The sequence below is a fragment of the Canis lupus genome, chromosome 15 (assembly GCF_011100685.1).
Source record: "Canis lupus familiaris isolate Mischka breed German Shepherd chromosome 15, alternate assembly UU_Cfam_GSD_1.0, whole genome shotgun sequence".
Classification (NCBI taxonomy): domain Eukaryota; kingdom Metazoa; phylum Chordata; class Mammalia; order Carnivora; family Canidae; genus Canis; species Canis lupus.
In genome coordinates this window covers 11274226-11299655 of record NC_049236.1, presented here as the reverse complement: position 1 = coordinate 11299655, position 25430 = coordinate 11274226, and the positions used below count along the sequence as shown (strand labels likewise).

The following is a 25430-nucleotide window of genomic DNA, read 5'->3' as shown; positions in this document are numbered from 1 at the left end:
CATAGGAATGTCCTTAGCTACATCAACTCAGTTCTCTTAGTACATTTTCAACTTTCTACATAAATGCAGTGACAGTGTTGCTAAATGTTCCATCACTACATAACAAGAATCCTTTTCCTCCCATTTCCAATAAGACTTTTTTCACTTTCCTTTATGCTTTTGCCTAAAGCCTTATTAAATGTAGTCTTGTTTCTACAGTTTCCTCAGTTCTATGCAAGGTTTCACTGACTCTCTTCTTAAAGTACTGTGATAATGGAATAGAAAGGTGAAAGAGGTCCAGTCCAGCCTAAGTATAGAGGCCTTTTTGAACACTTAATTAGCACTCATAGAATCCAGTGGGAAAAGAGAAAGAAGTATCACATCATAAATTATAACCTAACCTAGATTCACCTTAATAAAGACTAAAACCAAGACCAGATAAAACCCTAAGAAGAAGAGTTTGAAGTTTGAGTCCTCTGTCAGGAGTCCCCCACAAGTCACCCCCAGGGTTAGTAGTTCAGAAGGACTCTGAGGACCCAGAATAAGTCATACTCTGAAAAGTATATTTTTATACTAAAGAGACACAAATCAAAATTAGCAAAGAAAAAAGATACATGGGATGAGGCCTTCAGGAAATCAAGCACAAACTTCCAACAGTACTCTCCCTAGGACATCACACTAAACACATTTAATTTATCCACAAATTCATTACGACAATGGTAGGATTATCTACCATGGAAGCTTGCCTGAGCTTAGGAACCCAGATTTATTATGGTAGTCAGTCATTGAACCTCCAGACCACCAGAAGGAAAGCAGATATTCACCATAAATTAAAATTTTTATCTTCCTATATATATAAACTATCACAGTGTTCTGTACTAGCAACAAGCACGTAAAAAATTCTTAGCAGAACATTCCAACAGCATTCTAGGAACCAGCCAAAGGTCAGTCTTGAACTCTTTCTTGTCCAAGTTCCAACCTAGAGGACTGGCTTATCACATTGAACTTATATAAGCTTGTAAGTTTAACTAAGTTAATCTAAGTTCAAGGTCATAAAAATCAGTATCTAAACTGGAAACTAGATCAAAAATCATCTCTTAAGAGGATGAAAACAGAAACAAGAGCTTCTACAATAATATATATATATATATACTCAACGGAGACCAACACTGAGATGGCCCAGATTTTGGCTTTAGTAAACAAAGAAAATAGTATAAATATACTCAAATAGCTAAAGGAAAATATTTCAAAGAATGAAAGATATGGCTTCAGAGTGAACAGAGAGAAAATTAAATTGGAAATTGAGATCTATAAAAAGAACTGAACAGAAATCACAGAATTAAAACTTACAGTGCTGGAAATAAAAATTACACTGAATGGATTCAACAGCAGATTGAAAATTTCAGAATAAAGACACATTATTAAAAAATACCTGATCTAAAGAATGTAGAGAAATAATTTTCCTTAAATTAACAAGCTTCAGAGACCCATGGAAAAACAGCAAATATGCAATAGAAGTTCCAAAAAGAAAAGTGAATAAAAATATATAAGAAATAATATTTAAAGAAATAAGCCTTACATTTTTCCAAATTTGATGAAAAACAACAATTACAGATATAAGAAGCTCAATAAATCCCAAGTAGGATAAATAACACAAATACAAAAAGTCCAACCTAGACATATCATAGTCAAATTGCTTAAAACCAAACACAGAAAAAAATCTTAAAATCACAGAGAAGACATACTGTATACAGGAGATCAATAAAAAGGGTAACAAACAGTTGAATTCTCATCAGAAACAATGAATATTGTAAGACAATGAAATAATATCATTACTATTAAAAGAAAAAAACAAGGAAAGCTGGGTGGCTCAGTGGTTGAGTGTCTGCCTTTGGCTCAGATCGTGATCCGGGGTCCTGGGATCGAGTCCTGCAGGGGGCTCCACACAGAGAGCTTGCTTCTCCCTCTGCCTATGTCCCTGCTCTCTCTGTGTGTCTCTCATGAATAAATAAATAAAATCTAAAACAAAAAAAAAAAAGAAAAAAACAAATCCTTTCAACCCAGAATTCTACATTAAATCAAAAACAAAAGTAAAGACAATTTCTTTTTTTATTAAGCTTTCAATTTTATTTTATTTTTTTATAAATTTATTTTTTTATTGGTGTTCAATTTGCCAACATATAGAATAACACCCAGTGCTCATCCCGTCAAGTGCCCACCTCAGTGCCTGTCACCCAGTCACCCCACCCCCTGCTCACATCCCCTTCCACCACCCCTAGTTCCTTTCCTAGAGGTAGGAGTCTTTCATGTTCTGTCTCCCTTTTTGATATTTCCCACTTATTTTTTCTCCTTTCCCCTTTATTCCGTTTCACTATTTTTTATATTCCCCAAATGAATGAGACCATATAATGTTTGTCCTTCTCTGATTGACTTATTGACAATTTCACGTAAACAAAAGCTGAGTGAATTTAGTGCAATAAGATGCAGATTCACACTATAATATATACCAAAGGTTGTTTTGGGATTGACAGAAACTCAAATCACAGGGGGAAAAAAGCTGTACATAAACCTGGATCTACAGAGACGCCCAGATGGCTCAGCGGTTGAGCCTTTGGCTCAGGGCATGATCCCAGAGTCCTGGGATTGAGTCCCGCATTGGGCTCCCTGCATGAAGCCTGCTTCTTCCTCTGACTCTCTCTGGGTCTCTCATGAATAAATAATAAAAGCTTAAAATAAAAAATAAACTTGGATCTACAATAAAGAATGAGGAAAAGAAGAAATGGTAGATAATTTGTTATATATTTTTAAACTGTATTTTTATTTAATAATTTTCTTAAGCCTGAAGCCAAAATTTTAACATTGTAAACTGGAGATTATAATGCACAAAAATAAAATATATAACAAGAATACCCAAATATATAACAAGAATAGGGACCAGGCAGATGAATGGAGTCAGACTATTCTAAGATGTATAAAGTTTTAAAATGTGAAATGGGAAGTGTGAAGTATGAAGTATTGAGTGTGAAATGAGATGCAGGAAGTATGACACAGAAAATATGAAGTATAAAGTGGTACAAAAGGATGCATATCATTAGCCATAGAGCAATCACCATACATACATACATACATACATACATAAAAGAAGGTATAGGTAAAAAGCCAAAAGAAAAAATAAAATGGAATATATACATATACATACATACATGTTAAATAATTTTTACTATGAAATTAAGGAAAATTTCTTCCTTAGTTTACTTAAAATTTAGAAGCCCATTATAATTTTGACTAAAATCTTCTCCTTCAACATACTGTATTACTTTCCCAGAAATCAGATCGTGTTGTTCTCCGGCCTAAATCTCTTCAATAGTTTCCCAAAGCACATCAAATAAAACCAAAGCCTTTACTATAGCCCATGAGACACTGCATGATCTAGTCTTTATCTACCTTTAATTCATCTTTTACCACTCTTCACCTAATGTACTCTCTTCTTTTCAGTTCCTAGAACAAACATTATCTGCATCAAGACCTGTTTTCCTGCTGTCCCATTCCCTGCCCTCTCACTGATGTCTCTATCTTTCACATCTCAGTTTAATGCTTATCTCATCAGAGAAGTCTTTCCTATCCTAGAAGTTTTCATGAAATTCCTATCAATGAATTCTCTTTATTTCCTTCATAGCACTTCTCACAATATGCAATTATACATGAGTTTGTTCTTATTGACTCTCTCCCACCTGACTTGAACTCATGAAAAACAATAAACACGTCTTTTTTTGTTCATTCATGTATACCCCATGCTTAGCATTGTGTATGAAACAGAATGTACTCAATAACATATGTTAAATAAGATATATGTAAGTACCCACAAAAGGCTCCCAGTAAATTTTCTCTTTATAAAATGAGAACAAGCAATGATGATAAAATTTCCATGCCCAGTACCATCATGGATATACTCTCCTGGGTAATTTCATCATTTTTCTTCCTTTTTATACTATGCTGGTATCACATCTTAAAATAGCAAGAACATAGTCTGAAAGGATTCCCACTGGCTTCAGTACAGTCATGGTTATACATCAGCAATAACATTCATACATGTGTAATGAAAAAAAAATCTGCTCATTTATATTTATAATACAAAATACCTATTTAACATGGTTTCCTGATATAGAATAAGATATAGTAAAAATCAGCAACTATCAAAATTGAAAGTCTATAATTAGTGGTAACTGGAAAAATAAAAATCTACATGTTTAAGCCATGAGCAAAAACAGATTATATAGAAGAACAGAAGCATTTAAACTCTGAAGGGTAGCCACCAAAAGTAGTTTGTGGTAATGAAAAGAAACAGAAGAGTTTGGTCTCCTAATTATTATAAATCACTTATGGAAATGAATAGAAAATAACTAATAGGAAAAAAAAAAGCTAAATGCTTGACACAACTCCACTGGCAAGCAATATATTTGGCCTTTATGTATTTGTTCGGTAAATGAATCTATTCCATCCTTCCTTACCCCAAGCTGTTATCATATTTCATCTTAACTATTAAAATACTCTCACTGGTCTCCAAGATGCAAGCTTTACCTAAACATGTATACCAAATCTCCACTGCCTCAATGCCAAACTTTCTGTTAAAAAGGAAAGAAGAATAGGATATAAATTCAATACGTATAGGCATAAAACAGATTTAAGCTCAAAGTCAAATTCTCTTCCAGTCTCCCAAACAGGGACAAATAACTTAATCTTACTGGACCCAAATTTCTCATTTGTTTTTGTTAATAATAATATTCATTTCATATGGCTATACTAAAAACAAAGTATTAGAGTATATATAACAGCCCTGAACAAAATAAGGCACTTAATCATTTTTTGTTGCATGAATGAACATCATTATAACAAGTAATGAAAGTCCATTACTCTCTACCTCTTTATTTTTAGAGCATTATCACCTGAAAATTTAAATAAATATATTTAAAATATGTATATTTTACATATTATACATTTATTGCATATTTAAATAATATCTATAGGCTAAAACATTTATATTACAATATTACATATTTATTTTTACAAACATATAATATGTTTATAGACTATTCCTCACACAAGAATATCAGGTCTCTGAGAGCAAGATCACTGTCAATTTTGGTGACAGCTATATTCTCACACACATAGCTGGTACTCAAAATTCCTAGCTTTAATTTCTTCAGATAATATACATAAACTACAGGAATTAAGTCTAAACAGATTATCATGACACAGAAAGTATTCTACCATTTAATACTAAATGGATTTCCAGCTTCTCTGACCACATTCCTCCATACCTGTCAGTCTTTGGGCATTCCAACGTAATCACTTGCTGTCTCAAACAAAACATGTTGAAAGGGTGTGTGGGTACCTCAGTGGGTTAAGCATCTGATTTCGGTTCAGATCATGATCTCAGGTTGCTGGGATGAGCTCCAAAGCGCCATGCTCAGCAAAGAGTCTACTTCTCCTGTCCCTCTTCCTCTGCCCCTCCACCTACTTGTGCACTCTCTCTCTCTTAAATAAATTTTAAAAATCTTTTAAAAATATATGTTGAAGAATCCCAAGAGAAAAGATACTGCCTAAATTAAAATGATGCTAACAGAACTGGAGAAAAATATACAGAATTCTGAAATACTTTGAAGGTAAAAATCAATGGAAGTTGTCGATGCATTAAACATCATGGGTGAGTAAATGGGAAGACTAAGTTGACTCCCATATTTCTGGGCTGAGAAATTGTGTGAACAAAAGAAAGATGAACTTGGAAGGATGAATTCAAGAGGAAAATCTACTTTGGAGCTCATTATTTTTGAGACGTCCATGGAAATTCAGGTAAAGCTGTCAGTCAGACCATAGTTGGTCAAGAAAGGAGGTCCAGATAGGAAATTTAAACTCAGGAATTATAAATAAGATGACAAAACAGAGACAAAGGAAAAAAGGGCCTAGAATCATGATCTGAGAAACTTAACTCTTATCATTTAAATATAGGAAGAGAATCCAATATAAGAGACTGAGAAGGAGCAATCTGTATGACTGAAGGAAAGAAAACCAGGAGAATGAATTATTGCAGAGGCCAGGTAAGAAGACTGATTCAAAAAGGAGATAAGAGTCCATGGTTTTGCAAGCTACTGAGGTTAATTTTTATGAAATTAACTTAGCCATAAACTTAGCCATAAAGTGGCCACTGATGATTTTGACAACAGTTTCAGTGAAGCAGTGAGAATGGGAAAAAGATTGGAATAAGTTGAAGAAAACTGGGAAGCAAGAGAGTGGAAACTGTGTGCCAGTGTTGGAAACATTCTGCTCCTTTAGAACACAGGCTCTGAGAAAAGATCAGAGCTATTAAAGTAAAAATATTGTCAATATTTTCCTAATTCATTAAAAAATTTTATGTACAGAATATTCTTATTTCTAAGTTTCTCTCATGGCATGAAAATGGAAACTGATTTAATTTAAATTACCCAAATTTCAAGGTTTTCCAACAAACAAGAGGAGAGAATTTATTTTATACAATAATTATCTGAATTTATATATGTAATCCATTTAAAATTCACATCACATCTTTGAGGTAAATATGATTTTCTCCATTTTAGGTGAGAAAATTATTTTCAAAGAGCTAGTAACTTGCTCAAGGTTACACAGTAGTTGGTTTTAAGAGAGCTAAGGATTCTAATCCTGATCAAGAAAGTATTAAAGTTTCTACCACACAGTTTTACAAAGTACCTGCAACCAATACTAAGGAATACGCTCATAGCATTTTTACTCACCTGTATTTTAACACTTCAGATTTTAAATATTCACATACAGATATGTCTTTCCTCAATGCCTAGTAAAAATCTTGATTATATAAATCATCTTATGTTTGTATGATTTTGCTCCTAACACAATGCAGGACTCATAATAGAAATTCAGTAAATATCTGGTGAAGCTAATGTTGAATAATAGAATATATATGAGAACTTCAATGGAGGATATCATCTATTATGCCAGGAGCATAAATATTAATTCACTCATGGCTATTTCATTTTAAGGTATATATCAGTACTGAGAATTCAATATAATTCACCAAATATTTGCTGGGCACTTGTTGCGGTAGGTATTGTACTAGATATTGAAAAGTAAAGGAAATGAATTCAGAAAATAATAAGGCAAAACCTCTGCCTTTCAGATGCTCATATAAAAAAAAAAACAGGAAAACTTTTGAAACTCTAAAATATTATAAACAGATTGAGAAAAAGAAGAAAGACACTAGGACAAAGAATAATTTAAAAAGACTTCAATGGAATAGTAAATATTAAGTAGTCCTATAAACTGTCCCAAGCATAAGATTAAGGTGAGACTTTTTTTAAAAGATACAGAAATATCATCCTAAAGTATATGAGAATTTTCATTTAAATTTAAACCTCTTAAGTTTTCCTAAAAAATAAAAAAGGAAGACATTAACAATAGCAAGATAAAACATGTACCTAGATAAGAAGACCACTACAAAGTTGCTATTACTTCAAAAATAAATGTATAGTTTAATGTAATTCTAGCCAGAATGTCATTGGCATTTTTTAAATAAAATAACTCAAAAATTTATCTAGAAAGCTAGATAAATGAGAGGTATATAAAATCTCCAGAAGGGGAGAAAATATATTCCTAAAGTGGATCTGCAGAAGTTCTAATTTATTATTCCAGATTTTGGGCCCAAGAAGATGCATTTATTTAGTAATAGTCTTAGCTTATTCTGATTGAAGTCTAAGGGCAAAATTTATAAGCCACATGATATGATATGTGTGTGTGTGTGGGTAAGATATAATAAAGGAAGCATCACAAAAATCAGTAGTGAAGGCATGGATTATTCAGTAAGTAAGTGATGAAAATAGGTATTCAGAAAATTTTAAGTTAGAACCTCAGTTTACTACACTTACATAATTTTGGTAAGGATAAAAGAATTAAACATGCAGAACAAAACTATAAAAAGGCTAGGCTAGAAGCAAACTTAAGTAAATATTTTTTCAGATTTGGAAAGATTAACCACAAAATCAATGGTAGAAAATACAAAAAAATCTATCATATCTGACTACATAAAAATGTTAGCTCTCTCATGTAAAAAACATGATCATAAAACTCATATATATCAAGCCAAGAAAAACACTGGTCACAAAAATAAGGCTTAATATTCTTCCTTTTTTTAAGATTTATTTATTTATTTGAGAGGGAGCACTAGCAGGCAGGGCAGGGAGAGGGAGGGAGAATCTCAAGCAGACTTTACAGTGAGCACAGAGCCTGATGGTGAGACTCAATCTCATGACCCTGGAGTCACGACCCTGAGATCACAACCCTGAGATCATGACCTTAACCAAAACCAAAAGTCAGATATTTAATCATCTGTACCACTCATGTGCCCCAACTAAGGCTTAGTATTCTTAAACAATAAAGAAGTCACATATGCCACTGGAAAAATACCAAAACTCCAATAGAAAAATTACATGAACAGGCAATTCACAAAAACAGAAAACTGAATGTTCACAAATATGTGAAATGAGTTTAACCTTACCAATGATCAGAGAAATCCAAATTAAAACGAGATGCCATTTTTTGCCTATAAGAATAAGGAAAGGTTCCTACAGTGATTATTCTCAATACTGGTAAGTATAGAGTGACTTTCCCACACTTTGTTTTATAGAAGCTTAAATTGGTACAATCTTTCTGAAAAGCAATTAACAGCAGACATTAAGGGCTTCAAAAAAAGATTCAGATCCTTTGAAATTGTAATTCACTTCTAAGTACAGTATCCTCAGGAAATGAGGAGAAATGAAGACAAAAATTTATGTATAAGGACGTTATATGCATTATTCATAGTAGCAACTTTAACTACTAAATGTTCAACAATAGGGAAACCACTAAATAATTCCAATCACTGCATAATACTCTGTCACATGGGTTATTTAAATTACCTTTTTGAATATTTAAATGACTTTAAAAATGTTCATGGTATAATGGAAAGTGAAAAGCACAAAAAACATTTTTTACTCTTTACAAATAATCTCAACCACATCGTAAACAATTGTGTTTCTGAGTTTTTCTAGAAATCAAAAGAAATGCACAGGTTAACAATTTACTTCTACACGGTAAAATTATAGTTTTTAAATTACAGATTATCTTATTTGCTTCACTATATGTTCTACCCTTTCAAATAATGAGAACATATTACTATTTTAATATTTAAAAGTAACTTTCAAAGTTTAAATATTTCGCTTGTTCTTACATTATGCCCTTATCACATTCTGAGTTTGGGGAAAGAAAGTTCCTAAATTACCATTACCTAACCTTACCGTTAAAGTTGCACAAATTGATGACAGAACTGTAATAGTTTAAATATCAATTAGCTCTCTTCTTCTGACAGTATTTAAAATTTTTCTAAACATCAAAAGATTAATGTTTTTAGGAGCTAGGATTGTAGCTAGTATAATTGAAAGATTACATTAGTTATCTTGTGAGTCATTATCAAGACGTAAAACAGTAAATAAACATTTAATTACCGTTTAAAAACTGTCCTGTCCTGAAAAAAAGAAAAGAGAGAAGAGAGAGGGAAGCAAACCATAAGAGACTCCTAAAGTTGGAGAACAAACTGAGGGTTGCTAAAGGGGACTTGGGTGGTGGAAGGGCTAAATGAGTGATGGGCATTAAGGAGCACAATTGATGTAATGAGCACTGGGTGTTACATGCAAGTAATGAATCACTCAATTCTATTCCTGAAACCAAAATTACATTATGGGTTAATTAACTAGAATTTAAATAAAAATTTGGGGTGAAAAAAAAAGAAAAAAAAATTCCTGTCCCTCCCAATTCTTGGAGGTGCTCTTGATAAATAAAATGGCAAAATGCCATGTGTCCCAAGAAAGGCTAATAGAATCTAATATGTAATCAAATTAATTAGAAAATGGACCATAAAGGTTTAGTTGTACTTACATTATGGTATGAGGAGAAAAGGTATGTTATTTTACTCTTTAAAAATGAAAACCACAAAAAGAGCCTCCCAGGTCTCCTTAATGACTTAAGCAATGTAAAATGTCAAACAATGGTTGGCACCTTGTAGGTGCTCAACAAAAGTACACAGTGGTAGTACTAGTAAATAGTTATCTTTTATAGTGATACAAAATTATTCATTGCCAAAATACTTAATTTACTCTCCTAATATATGCATTTAAATTTCTCTACTTATATATGTCTTTAATATAATTTAAAATCTCAACCTAATGAATTTATTTTTACAAATAAAACATAATATTTCATTCTTATCATTTCCTGGTCTAGTTTGATTGTTGAAGAATGCAACTACAGAGCAAATGCTTCCTCTATAAAGCATCTATTCATCTGCTGGCTGATATATTAAACAGGTAAGTTCTTTTTATTTAACTTCTGATTACTTCCTTTATGTGGTTTAGACTGATAATTCATTATTGACATTTTGAATGCAACCAAAGAACATTTTACATGACAATTACAATATTATATTCAAAGGTCTTTGCACCAAATATTTGTCATTTCATTTTACAAACCCAGAAAGCATTTTACTTTATTTCAAGATTTCTAGCTTTTTTCTAAATTAAATGTTAATCTCCCACAGAAAATGCCAACAGATATTTAAATGTTTGGTTGCAGATAAAATGATAATTCATATTAATCCTTCAAAAGTATAGCTACTTATCTTTACTTTGGTAGCTAAGAAAATAAGAAAGTCAAAAAAATAGTTCTGAAAATGGATAATTCTCTAGTATATCATGTGCTCTCCATTAGCCTAAGGTAAAAAAAGATAGTTCTATGAAACAATGAATTTAGATTCTCAGAAAGGGTATAAAATGAATTACTGTATCAGTGGTGTAGCATGCATTGCAAATATCTCACTAAAGTTAATTTTCATTAAAAGCACCCTTTGGCCACACAGAGAGCTTTAAAATATATGACTTCCTTTGTCACTCTAATAATTAGCCCTGCTTCACGGTGGGAAAATAAAATGTGATCAGAAGCTATAGAAGCCAAGGTTATAAATCACATAGTGAAATCCATAGACTCAGCTTTGGGAAACTTTCTGAAATACATAAATCTCAGAACTGTAGTACAGTAGTTGAAATCCTCCCAAAGAAATCCTGTGCCTGAAATCAACATACCTGCCTGATGTACTTAATTTATGCCTATAGTCCAAAGTTCCATGAATACCTTTGTTTGGAAAGACAATTTTAGCACTAGTGCCAGGTCCACACAACAATCTGTTCTAGGGACCACACCTGACTCATCAATTTTTATATCTCACACTCTGGAAAGTCATATCTGAAAATAATACTAAAACCACAATAAATACAGTGGGAAACAAAATCATTCAGACTTAACTTCTATTATCCTTTTACTAGGGAATTTTAAGTGATGAGTAAGAAAGATTATCTAACTAATGTTTAGCAAGAATACAACACACAAAACATAATGTAAAGTCCTTTATACACACTACCTAATTTGATTCCCTAGAGGTATGTTTTAGATTACGGTCATAGTGCTCACTTCAGCAGCACATACACTGAAATCAGATTAGTCTCATAAAGCTGACAAAAAGAGTGGCTCCAAGAGGGTAAGCAATATGCCCGAGATCATTCAAATAAGTGTCAGAGATAGTTTTTAACCAAAGTCTGTCTGATTGACTACCTCTAAACACACTTATACTAGAATAAAGGTGGGTACATACTACAAATATAATAAATATTTTCAAATAAATGTGTGAGTTATATTAGATCTGCATAGAACATGTCTTAGTCTTCCCTTAAAGGATATCTTATTTATCTCTTTGCAGCAAATATTACTGAAGCCTATGCAAGATACTGTTAGTTAAGAGGGAACAGAGAATGAAGATGGTATAATAAGAGATATGATTTCTATCTTCAAGAAAACTATAATAAAACAAGGAAGACATGAGTATGAACAAGTAACAAAAGAAGAAAACATGAAATGAGATACATGTGAAACACTGAGAGGCAATTTTTTGTGGTACAAAAAACATGGGCTTCAGAGTCAAACTATAGATTTCAATTTTTCTACTTTGCCTCTGTTTCAGGAAGGACTTCTAATCCATCAGCTGGAATATGAAAGGATAAATAACATTTGCCATTCCTCATAAAGACATTTTTGATATTTTAATTTATAAGACACTTAATAAACACTTTGAGTGTTTTTTCATATTAATTAAACAGATCCTTATGAGAATTTGAAATCTTACTCCTAGGTTCACTACCTGCCAGCTATATGGTCTTCGGAAATTTATTCTACTTCTGTGAACTGTAGTTTCCTCATTTCTAAAATTAGGGTGAGAATGATGATGATGATATGTCACTGTGTAGTCTTCAACAACCACACATTGCTAATCTTTAATAATACTGTGTTGATAAGCCTTATATAGTTGAGGGTTTTTTAATTAAGTTAGAGTTTGGCAATTTACTTACAACTTGTCACAAAAGATACTCCAAATCTGAAACCATAAGTCTTTTATATTGAAGAATAATTTTAAAAGCATTCTTTGTTCTCTCATGAAAAACCATCAGTGTGCTAGGGTAAGTCTTTCTCTAAACATACTACACAATGAATGATATTGAAAAGAAAGAATAAGTAAATTATTTCCTTAAGTATATTCAATGTTTATTATGAAGTATAATTTACCTATATGCAAGTAACTCACACCATATTCAATTCATTACATTTATTATTTTAAAAACCACTGATAGTTTTATTAAACTACCAAAGACAGGAGGAGGAGGGGCAAGATGGCAGAAGAGCAGGGTCCCCAAGTCACCTGTCCCCACCAAATTACCTAGATAACCTTCAAATCATCCTGAAAATCTACGAATTCGGTCTGAGATTTAAAGAGAGAACAGCTGGAATGCTACAGTGAGAAGAGTTCGCGCTTCTATCAAGGTAGGAAGATGGGGAAAAAGAAAGAGACAAAAGGCCTCCAAGGGGGGAGGGGCCCTGCGAGGAGCGGGGCTGAGGCTGGGGCGAGTGTCCCCAGGACAGGAGAGCCCCGTCCCGGAGAAGCAGGAACTGCACCAACCTTCCCGGGCGGAAAGGGGCTCGCAGGGAGTTGGAGCAGGACCCAGGAGGGCGGGGATGCCTTCGGGCTCCCTGAGACACTAACAGACACTTGCGACCCGGGAGAGTGCGCCGAGCTCCCTAAGGGCTGCAGCGCGCACAGCGGGACCCCGAGCAGCTCGGGGGCTCGGGCGGTGGCTCCACGGAGGGGGCTGCGGGGTGGGAGCAGCTCGGAGGGGCTCGGGCAGAGGAAGAGGCTCCGTGCGGAGGGGGCTGTGCGGTTCCAGGAGCAGCTCGGAGGGGCACGGGCGGTGGCTCCACGGAGGGGGCTGCGCGGCCGGGAGCGTGAATCCAACAGCGCAGGCCCCGGAGCACAGGGAGCCCGGTCACAGCCCAGGATCGGGCCTCCCCCGGGACAGGCAGAGGCCGGGAGGGCCCAGGACAGCAAAGACGCTCCTGCCCGGAGCTGAGCAGATCAGCGGCCCCGCCCCGGAGCATCCAGGCCCTGCAGACGGAGAGCTCCGGAGTTACTGCGGGGGCTGACTCCAGGGCTCCAGAGCTGGCCGCCGCCACTGTGGTTGATCCTCCTGGGGCCTCACGGGGTAAACAACCCCCACTGAGCCCTGCACCAGGCAGGGGCAGAGCAGCTCCCCCAAGTGCTAACACCTGAAAATCAGCACAGCAGGCCCCTCCCCCAGAAGACCAGCTAGACGGACAAGTTCCAAGGGAAGTCAAGGGACTTAAAGTATACAGAATCAGAAGATACTCCCCCGTGGCTTTTTGTTTGTTTGGTTTGTTTTTTTTTTGTTTGTTTTTTTGTTGTTGTTTTTTGTTTTTTTGTTTTTTTTTGCTTTTTGATTTGTTTGCTTCCCCCACCCTTTTTTTCTTTTCTTTTTCCTTTCTTTCTTTTTCTCTTTTTCTTCTCTTTTTTCTTTTTTCTTCCTTTTTTCTTTCTTTTTTTTCTCTTTTCTTTCCTTCTTTCTCGCCTCTTTTTCTCCTTTTCCCAATACAACATGTTCTTGGCCATTCTGCACTGAGCAAAATGACTAGAAGGAAAACCTCACCTCAAAAGAAAGAATCAGAAACAGTCCTCTCTCCCACAGAGTTACAAAATCTGGATTACAATTCAATGTCAGAAAGCCAATTCAGAAGCACTATTATACAGCTACTGGTGGCTCTAGAAAAAAGCATAAAGGACTCAAGAGACTTCATGACTGCAGAATTTAGATCCAATCAGGCAGAAATAAAAAATCAATTGAATGAGATGCAATCCAAACTAGAAGTCCTAACGACGAGGGTTAACGAGGTGGAAGAACGAGTGAGTGACAGAGAAGACAAGTTGATGGCAAAGAGGGAAACTGAGGAAAAAAGAGACAAACAATTAAAAGACAATGAAGATAGATTAAGGGAAATAAACGACCGCCTGAGGAAGAAAAACCTACGTTTAATTGGGGTTGCCGAGGGTGCCAAAAGGGACAGAGGGCCAGAAATGTATTTGAACAAATCATAGCTGAAAACTTTCCTAATCTGGGAAGGGAAACAGGCATTCAGATCCAGGAAATAGAGAGATCCCCCCCTAAAATCAATAAAAACCATTCAACACCTCAACATTTAAGAGTGAAGCTTGTAAATTCCAAAGATAAAGAGAAGATCCTTAAAGCAGCAAGAGACAAGAAATCTCTGACTTTTATGAGTATTAGGTTAACAGCAGACCTCTCCACAGAGACCTGGTAGGCCAGAAAGGGCTGGCAGGATATATTCAGGGTCCTAAATGAGAAGAACATGCAACCAAGAATACTTTATCCAGCAAGGCTCTCATTCAAAATGGAAGGAGACATAAAGAGCTTCCAAGACAGGCAGGTACTGAAAGAATATGTGACCTCAAAGAATATGTGACCTCCAAACCAGCTCTGCAAGAAATTTTAAGGAGGACTCTTAAAATTCCCCTTTAAGAAGAAGTTCAGTGGAACAATCCACAAAAACAAGGTCTGAATAGATATCATGATAACACTAAACTCATATCTGTCGATAGTAACTCTGAACGTGAACGGGCTTAATGACCCCATCCAAAGGCGCTGGGTTTCAGACTGGATAAAAAAGCAGGACCCATCTATTTGCTGTCTACAAGAGACTCATTTTAGACAGAAGGACACCTACAACCTGAAAATAAAAGCCTGGAGAACCATTTACCATTCAAATGGTCCTCAAAAGAAAGCAGGGGTAGCCATCCTTATATCAGATAAACTAAAATTTACCCCAAAGACTGTAGTGAGAGATGAAGAGGGACACTATATCATACTTAAAGGATCTATCCAACAAGAGGACTTAACAATCCTCAATATATATACCCCGAATGTGGGAGCTGCCAAATGTTTAAATCAATTAATAACCAAAATGAAGAAATACTTAAATAATAATACACTTATACTTGGTGACTTCAATCTAGCTCTTTCTATACTTGATAGGTCTTCTAAGCACAACATATCCAAAGAAACGAGAGCTTTAAATGATATACTGGACCAGATGGATTTCACAGATATCTACAGAACTTTACATCCAAACTCAACTGAATACACATTCTTCTCAAGTGCACATGGAACTTTCTCCAGAATAGACCACATACTGGGTCACAAATCAGGTCTGAACCAATACCAAAAGACTGGGATCGTCCCCTGCATATTCTCAGACCATAATGCCTTGAAATTAGAACTAAATCACAACAAGAAGTTTGGAAGGACCTCAAACACGCAGAGGTTAAGGACCATCCTGCTAAAAGATGAAAGGGTCAACCAGGAAATTAAGGAAGAATTAAAAAGATTCATGGAAACTAATGAGAATGAAGATACAACTGTTCAAAATCTTTGGGATGCAGCAAAAGCAGTCCTAAGGGAGAAATACATCGCAATACAAGCATCCATTCAAAAACTGGAAAGAGCTCAAATACAAAAGCTAACCTTACACATAAAGGAGCTAGAGAAAAAACAGCACATAGATCCTACACCCAGCAGAAGAAGAGAGTTAATAAAGATTCGAGCAGAACTCAATGAAATCGAGACCAGAAGAACTGTGGAACAGATCAACAAAACCAGGAGTTGGTTCTTTGAAAGAATTAATAAGAAAGATAAACCATTAGCCAGCCTTATTAAAAAGAAGAGAGAGAAGACTCAAATTAATAAAATCATGAATGAGAAAGGAGAGATCACTACCAACACCAAGGAAATACAAACGATTTTAAAAACATATTATGAACAGCTATACGCCAATAAATTAGGCAATCTAGAAGAAATGGACGCATTCCTGAAAAGCCACAAACTACCAAAACTGGAACAGGAAGAAATAGAAAACCTTAACAGGCCAATAACCAGGGAGGAAATTGAAGCAGTCATCAAAAACCGCCCAAGACACAAAAGTCCAGGGCCATATGGCTTCCCAGGGGAATTCTATCAAACATTTAAAGAAGAAACCATACCTATTCTACTAAAGCTGTTTGGAAAGATAGAAAGAGATGGAGTACTTACAAATTTGTTCTATGAGGCCAGCATCACCTTCAGCCATTACTTCAGCCATTACTCAGCCATTAGAAATGACAAATACCCACCATTTGCTTCAACGTGGATGGAACTGGAGGGTATTATGCTGAGTTAAGTAAGTCAATCAGAGAAGAACAAACATTATATGTTCTCATTCATTTGGGGAATATAAATAATAGTGAAAGGGAATAGAAGTGAAGGGAGAAGAAATGTGTGGGAAATATCAGAAAGGGAGACAGAAAATAAAGACTCCTAACTCTGGGAAACAAACTAGGGGTGGTGGAAGGGGAGGAGGGCGGGGGGTGGGGTGAATGGGTGACAGGCACTGAGGGGAGCACTTGACGGGATGAGCACTGGGTGTTATTCTGTATGTTGGTAAACTGAACACCAATAAAAAATAAATTATTAAAAAAATTTTTTTAAATAAAATAAAATAAACTACCAAAGACTGAATTTACTGAGTGACTCATAAAATTGGATCCCACCTTATTCATTAATTGCAGTGTTGGACTAACTAGAGTAACTCTTTTGTCTGCATGCATGGAGACAACATAATTGTTATTTTGATTTCCTATTATTATTATTATGCATCATGGATAATGAATTCTTTTAGGGTAAAAGATAAATAATTTGCATTTTCATGAATCAGCATTTGTATTCCCTGTTAAGATTAGAATCTATCAATACATTCAGCAAATAAATTAAACAATTTGAAAATCACAGTTTTCACACATTACATTTGTTTTTAGGATGATGAAGTCAACCCTTAAATTAATGTATACATACCAAACCACAACAAAACTCTGTGGTTTAAACAACAGCATCTATTATTTCCTCCAATTTTATGGGTTGGCTAGTGGTTCATCCAGGCTCACTCTTAATGAATAGGAGTCTAAAGTACAAAAAATCTATACTAGAGATATAAATCAATGTATAGATAATATTTAGTCAAGTTATCTGTATTCCAGTGTTTAGAAGGTAAAGAAACGAAGTGTAGCCATCAATGTATGCCACTGTGGGGAGTGGGAAGGGGGAGGCTAGGGAATTGGTATGTATCTTTGAAGCTAGAAAAAGAAATGTCTAAGAGAAAAGAATGGGAATAGTCCAAATGGGTCAAATCCTAATAACAGAACCATGAGAATAGAAAATGAGATCTGACAAATTGCTGTTTGGAAGTCATTAATGACCTTGAGAAGGGCAATCTGGAGAGAGAGGTATGGTTCATGAAAGCCTGCCTGAATGGGCTAGAACTAGAGACAGACAACTCTTTCAAAAAAATATTTTTTCTATAAAAGGAGAAAAAGTAGTTGATTGAGTTGTGGAGCAAAATTCAGGGTTTGTTTGGTTTTTTTTTGTTTTTTTTTTTTTTTTAAATTCCAGGTAACATAAAATGTATTACTTTCAGGTGTATAATTTAGTGATTCAATAATTCCAAACATCACCTGGTGATCATCATGATAACTGTGTTCCTTACTCCTTATCACCTATTTAACACATATCACCACCCACCTCTCCTCTGGCAACTGTCAGAGTTAAGAGCTATTCCTTGGTTTCTCTCTTTTTCCATATGATCACTTGTTTTGTTTCTTAAATTTCACACATGAGTGAAATCATATGGTATTTGTCTTTCTCTGACTGACTTATTTGGCTTAGCATTACACTCTCTAGCTCCATCCATGTAGGCACAAATGTTAAGATTTTGTTCTTTTCTTTGGCTGAATAATATTCCATATACCATATCTTCTCTATCCATTCATCAGTTGATGGATACATGAGCTGCTTCCATAATTTGGCTATTGTAGATAATGCTGCTATAAACAGAGGGGTGTGTATATCCCTTTGAATTGGTGATTTTATGTTCTTTGGGTAAATACCCATTACTGCAAATAATGGGTCCTAGAGTAGTTCTACTTTTTTGAGGAGTCTCCATACTGTTTTCCACAGTGGCTGTACCAGTTTGCACTCCTGCCAATGGTGCATGAGGATTCCTATTTCTCCATATCATCATCAAAACTTGTTTATTATATTGTTGACTTTAGCCTATTCCAAAAGGTGTGAGGTGATATCTCATTGTGGTTTTGATTTGCATTTCCCAGATGATGACTGATACTGAGCACCTTTACATGTGGGTGTGTTGCCATCTGTATGTCTTCCTTGAAGAAATGTCTGTTCATCTTATCATTTTTTAATTATTTGTTTTTTGGGTGTTGAGTTGCATACGTTCTTTATATATTTTGGATACTAACCCTTTATCAGGGCTATCAGGGAAGATATCACAGATATCTTCGCTTAGTCCATACAAATGTTGGTTTTCTTATTGTTTCCTTCACTGTGCACAAGCTTTTTGCTTCTGTTTCCCTTGCTTCAGGGGACCTATTCAGAAAGAAACTTGCTATGGATGATATCAGAGAAATACTGCCTGTGCTCTCTTCCAGGATTTTTGTGGTTTCAGGTCTCACATTTAGGTCTTTAAACCATTCTAAATTTATTTTTGTGTATGGTGTAAGAAAGTAGTTCAGTTTTGTTCTTTGCATATTGCTGTCAAGTTCTCCCAATACTATCTGTTGAAGATGCTGTCTCTTTCCCATTGAATATTCTTTCCTGCTTGGTCAAAGATTAATTGACCATATAATTGTGGGCTCATGTCTGCATTTTCTACTCCGTTTCATTGACCTGTGTGTCTTTTGTAGTGCCAGTACCATATCGTTCTGAACAATACAGTTTGTAATATGACCTAAAATCTGGAATTGTGATGCCTCCAGATTTACTTTTGTTTTCAAAAACTGCCTTGGCTATTCAAGATCTTTTGTGTTCCTTACAAATTTTAAAATTGTTTGTTCTAGTTCTGTGAAAAATGCTGTTGGTATTTTGATAGGGATTTTATTAAATGTGTAGGCTGCTTTGAGTAGTATAGACATTTTGTTCTTCCAATCCATGAACCTGGAATGCTTTACTATTTCTTTATGTCATCTTCAATTTCTTTTATCAATGTTTTATAGTTTTCACAGTACAGGTATTTCACCTATTTTGTTATTTTTTTAAATAATAAATTTATTTTTTATTGGTGTTCAATTTACCAACATACAGAATAACACCCGGTGCTCATCCCGTCAAGTGCCCCCTCAGTGCCCATCACCCATTCACTCCCCGCCCTCCTCCCCTTCCACCACCCCTAGTTCGTTTCCCAGAGTTAGGAGTCTTTATGTTCTGTCTCCCTTTCTGATATTTCCTACCCATTTCTTCTCCCTTCCCTTCTATTCCCTTTCACTATTATTTATATTCCCCAAATGAATGAGAACATATAATGTTTGTCCTTCTCCAATTGACTCATTTCACTCAGCATAATACCCTCCATCTTCTTAGGTATGTTATTATTTTTGGTGCAATAGTAAATGGGATGGTTTTGGGGTGTTGTTTTTTGTGGGGTTTATTTGAGAGAGAACAGGGATTGGGAGGGGCAAAGGGAGAGAGAGAATCTTAAACAGGTTCCACGACCAGTGCAAAGACTGATGTAGACTCAATCTCACAACCCTGAGATCATGACCTGAGTTGAAATCTAGAGTTTGACACTTAACCTACTGTGCCACCCAGGTACCCCTAAATGGGATGGTTTTCTTAGTTTCTCTCTCTGCTACTTCATTATTGGTGAATAGAAATGCAGCAGATTTCTGTACATTGATTTTTGTATGATGGGACTTTACTTTGTTGAGGGTTTTTATCATGAATTGGATGTTGTACTTTGTCAAATCCTTTTCCTGCACCTACTAAAAAAATAACCTATGGTTCTCATCCTCTTATTGATGTGATGTATCACATTGTATGATTTACAAATATTGAACCACTTAATCATGGTGAATGATATTTTAATGTATTATTGGATATGGTTTGCTAGTATTTTGTTGAGGATTTTTGCATGTATGTTCATAGGAGACAATGGCCTATAGTTCCCTTTTTTGTGGTGTCTTTATCTGGTTTTAGTAGCAGGGTAATGCTGGACTCACAGAATGAATTTGGAAGTTTTCCTTCCTTTTTGATTTTTTGAGATAGTTTAAGAATAGGTATTAATGCTTCTTTAAATGTTTGGTAGAATGCACCTGTGAAGCCATCTGTTCCTGGACTGTTAGGAGGTGTTTTCTGTTGTCCTTTTAAGACTTTATTTATTTATTCATAAGAGACAGAGAGAGAGAGGCAGAGACACAGGGAGAAAGAGAAGCAGGCTCCCTGTGGGGAGCCTGATGCAGAACTCAATCCCAGAACCCCAGGATCATGACCTGAGCCAAAGGCAGACGTTCAACCACTGAGCCACCCAGGCACCCAGGGAGTTTTTTGATTACTGATTCAATTTCCCTGCTGGTAATCTGTTCAAATTTTCTAGTTCTTCCGGATTCACTTTTGATATATTATACATCTTTAGGAATTTATCCATTTCTTTTAGGTTGTCCAATTTGTCGGCATACAGTTTTTATAATATTCTCTTATAATTATCGGTATTTCTGTGGTGTTTGTTGTTATTTTAACTCTCTCATTTGCGATTTTGAGTCCTTTCTCTTTTTTTCTTCATAATTCTAGCTAGAGGTTTATCAATTTTATTGATTTTTCCTAAGAACCAGCTACTAGTTTCATTGATTTCTTCCTTTTTTTTCAGTTTCCATGTCATTTATTTCTGCTCTAATCTTTATTATTTCCTTCCTTCTGCTTGTTTTAAGTTTTGATTGTTGTTTTTCTAGCTCCTTTAGGTAAAAGGTTAAATTGTTTGAGATTTTTCTTGCTTCTGGAGGTAGGCTAGTATTGCTATAAACTTCTCCTTCAGAACCACTTTTTTTTTGGCTCCCAAAGGTTTTAGACCATTGCATTTTCATTTTCATTCATTTCCATGTACTTTATTTCTTCTTTTTTAAAAATTTTTATTGGAGTTCAATTTGCCAACATATAGCATAACACCCAGCGCTCATCCCACCAAGTGCCCCCCTCAGTGCCCATCACCCAGTCACCTCAACCCCCCACCCACCTCCCCTTTCACTACCCCTTGTTCAGTTCCCAGAGTTAGGTGTCTCTCTCGCTGATATTTTTGTTACCCTCACTGATATTTGCACTCATTTTCTCCCCTTTCCCTTTATTCCCTTTCACTAATTTTTATATTCCTCAAATGAATGAGACCATATAATGTTTGTCCTTTTCTGATTGACTTATTTCACTCAGCGTAATACCCTCCAGGTCCCTCCACGTCGAAGCAAATGGTGGGTATTTGTCATTTATAATGGCTAAGTAATATTCCATTGTATACATATACCACATCTTCTTTATCCATTCATCCTTCAATGGACACCGAGGCTCCTTCCACAGTTTGGCTATTGTGGACATTGCTGCTATAAACATCGGGGTGCAGGTGTCCCGGCGTTTCACTGCATCTGTATCTTTGGGGGAAATCCCCAGGAATGCAAGAATGCAATTGCTGGGTCAGGGCAGTTCTATTTTTAACTCTTTGAGGAACCTCCACACAGTTTTCCAGAGTGGCTGCACCAGTTCACATTCCCAGCAACAGTGCAGGAGGATTCCCCTTTCTCCACATTGTCTCCAACATTTGTAGTTTCCTGCCTTGTTAATTTTCCCCATTCTCACTGGTGTGAGGTGGTATCTCATTGTGGTTTTGATTTGTATTTCCCTGATGGCCAGTGATGCGGAGCATTTTCTCACGTGCTTGTTGGCCATGTCTGTGTCTTCCTCTGTGAAATTTCTGTTCATGTATTTTATCCACTTCATGATTAGATTGTTTCTTTGCTTGTTGAGTTTAATAAGTTCTTTGTAGATCTTGGATACTAGCCCTTTATCTGATAGGTCATTTGCAAATATCTTCTCCCATTCTATAGGTTGTCTTTTAGTTTTGTGGACTGTTTCTTTTGCTGTGCAGAAGCTTTTTATCTTGATGAAGTCCCAATAATTCATTTTTGCTTTTGTTTCTCTTGCCTTCATGGATGTATCTTGCAAGAAGTTGTTGTGGCCAAGTTCAAAAAGGGTGTTGCCTGTGTTCTCTAGGATTTTGATGGATGCTTGTCTCACATTTAGATCTTTCATCCATTTTGAGTTTATCTTTGTGCCTGGTGTAAGAGAATGGTCTAGTTTCATTCTTCTGCATGTGCCTGTCCAATGTTCCCAGCACCATTTATTAAAGAGACTGTCTTTTTTCCAGTGGATAGTCTTTCCTGATTTGTCAAATATTAGTTGACCATAAAGTTGAGGGTCCACTTCTGGATTCTCTAATCTGTTCCACTGATTTATGTGTCTCTTTTTGTGCCAGTACCACACAGGCAGGGCAAGATGGCGGAAGAGTAGGGTCCCCAAGTCTCCTGTCCCCACCAACTTACCTAGATAACTTTCAAATCATCCTGAAAACCTACAAATTCAGCCTGAGATTTAAAGAGAGAACAGCTGGAATGCTACAGTGATAAGAGTTCGCGCTTCTATCAAGGTAGGAAGACGGAAAAATATAAAGAAATAAAAAAACATCCAACGGGGGAGGGCCCCCAAGAGAAGCTGGGCTAAGTCCGCATGGCAAGTGCCCCCAGGACAGGAAAGCCCAGTCCCAGAAAAGCAGAAACTTTATTTCTTCTTTTATGTTTTGGTTGATCCATTCATTCTTTAGTAGGATGTTCTTTAACCTCCACGTATGTGGGGTTTTTCCAAATTTTTTTCTTTTGGTTGACTTCTAGTTTGACAGCAATGAGGTCAGAAAAGATGCATAGTATCACTCTGATCTTCTTGAATTTGTTTAGGCTTGTTTTTTGTTCTAATATGTGATATATTCTGGAAAAATGTCTCATGTGCACTTGAAAAAAAATGTGTATTCTGCTCTTGTTAGGATGGACTGTTCTGAATATAGTCATTTAATCCATCTGATCAACTATGCCATTCAAAGTCATTGTTTCCTTGTTGATTATTTTGTTTAGATGATCTGTTGATTGATGTAAGTGGGGTGTTAAAGTACTCTATTATAATTTCATTATTGTCAGTTAGTTCCTTTATGTTTATTAACTATTATATGTATTTCGGTGCTCCCATGTTGGGTGCTTAAATATTTACAATTGTTATATCTTCCTTTTGGATTGTCCCCTTCATTACTATAGAGCCCTTCTTTGTCTCTTGTTAGTCTTTGTTTTACAGTCTACTTTTCCAATCTAAGTATTGCTACTCTAGCTTTCTTTTGATATCCATTTGCATTATAAATGTTTCTCTATCCCCTCACTTTCAATCTGCAGGTGTCTTTAGGCCTAAAATGAGTCTCTTATAAGCAACATAGAGATGGGTTTTCTTTTTTTATCCATTCCCTCACCCCGTGTCTGTAAAACGTAGTTTAAAAAAAATAGGAGAAAAATAAAAATAAAAATAAAAATAAAATAAAAAAATAAAAAATAGGAGAAATCTCAGGTTATTGATATGCTGATGAAAATGATACAGTACACAAAAAATAACAATAATGAAGATAAGGGGAAGAATTGCTGAAGCAATATCCTTGAGTAGGTGAGAGGAAATGGGATGTAATGTGCAAGTAGAAAGATTAACCTCAGATAAGACAAGAAAGGGTTCATCTAGTAAAAGGAGGAAAGAAAAAGTATATAAGGTCAGAGAGGTTAGTGGGTGGATATAGTGGTGAAGCTTATAGAAGTACCTTCCAATTGTTTCTATTTTTTCTACTTATTGATTATATATCACCTAAAAGCCCTTATGTGAAGCAACAGAAACAAAGACAAATTAGCATAGTCCCAGCCTTGAGAAGATTTCTTATTTGCATGAAAGAGTAGATGGAGGTACCTGTAAACTCAAACAGCGAAGGCAGGAGGAAGATCAGAGTTAAAATCACTACGCATGGGGCACAATGCATTTGTGGTACCTCTCAGACAATCTCCTTTATAACTGTACAGAACTGAATTTAGTTATAATTACATAAGATCAATATTATTATAACTCAACTCCTTCTCTATTACTATTAAAAAATAAAAATAGTGTATATATATATGTGTGTGTATGTATATATATGTGTGTGTGTCATTTCTTCCAAATTTCTGTTCTGTCCAGTGAGACTCAAAATTCTAGCAATGAATTATTAGTTTAAGAATGTCACTACTTGCACAAGACAACCTACTATTCCTAAATATTTATAAATATTAGGAGAAAAAACTATGTTGAAGATATCCAAAAATGTCCTGTTCCTAACATGGTAGGAGCTAATTTATGTTTGTGACATCATAATATACAGATAATTTGTACATGAGTATGATTCAAGTTAGAAGTCTATAGAAGATTGGTAGGTTATGAAATCTCCTTGTATATTATGGTAATTTACCTTCACATTATTTTATTGTTATAGATTCTGAAGTTCTCGATAGCTTCTGATAATATATGGTTTTGTTGCCTGTTTGGTTTCAGAAATTAAAAAAAAAAACTAAATCAAAATTAACATGGAAAAATCTGAACCTACTAGGCAGTTAAGCACTTGAAGATAATCAATCAGTGTAAATATGAACAGTTATGTGTTAACAATGGACTAATACTGTTGAACATTACATTTTTTTCTGCAATAGGTTTTCAGCTGCACAGGATGGACACTAAAAATTCATTCCTAATAATATCCAGTGATATTCTTAGAAAACCATAAATGACGTTTTGGAGAACACCAGCACTGTGCAACTACAATCTAATCCGGATTTGATAAAATATTGTAACAGAACTCTGAATTTCAGGTCCATAAACCAAAGTATAGAAAGAGCTTTTCCCTTTTCCCCGAACATTCCATAATACCTAACTCCTGTGACTGCCTTAGTTCAGGCTGCCAGGACTATTGTAGTAACTTTT

General features: G+C 35.4%; 1 protein-coding gene and 1 long non-coding RNA gene across 13 annotated transcripts in view; one reads left to right on the top strand and one right to left on the bottom strand.

The window, feature by feature from the left end:
• Positions 1-25430, bottom strand: part of AGBL4 (ATP/GTP binding protein like 4) — a 1422311-nt gene that overhangs the window by 1220873 nt on the left and 176008 nt on the right. The window lies entirely within an intron of this gene.
• LOC111098973 lies at positions 959-12208 on the top strand. The gene is made up of 4 exons (XR_005370236.1): positions 959-997; positions 5986-6074; positions 10300-10382; positions 11825-12208. It is a non-coding gene; the product is annotated as an uncharacterized LOC111098973 (long non-coding RNA).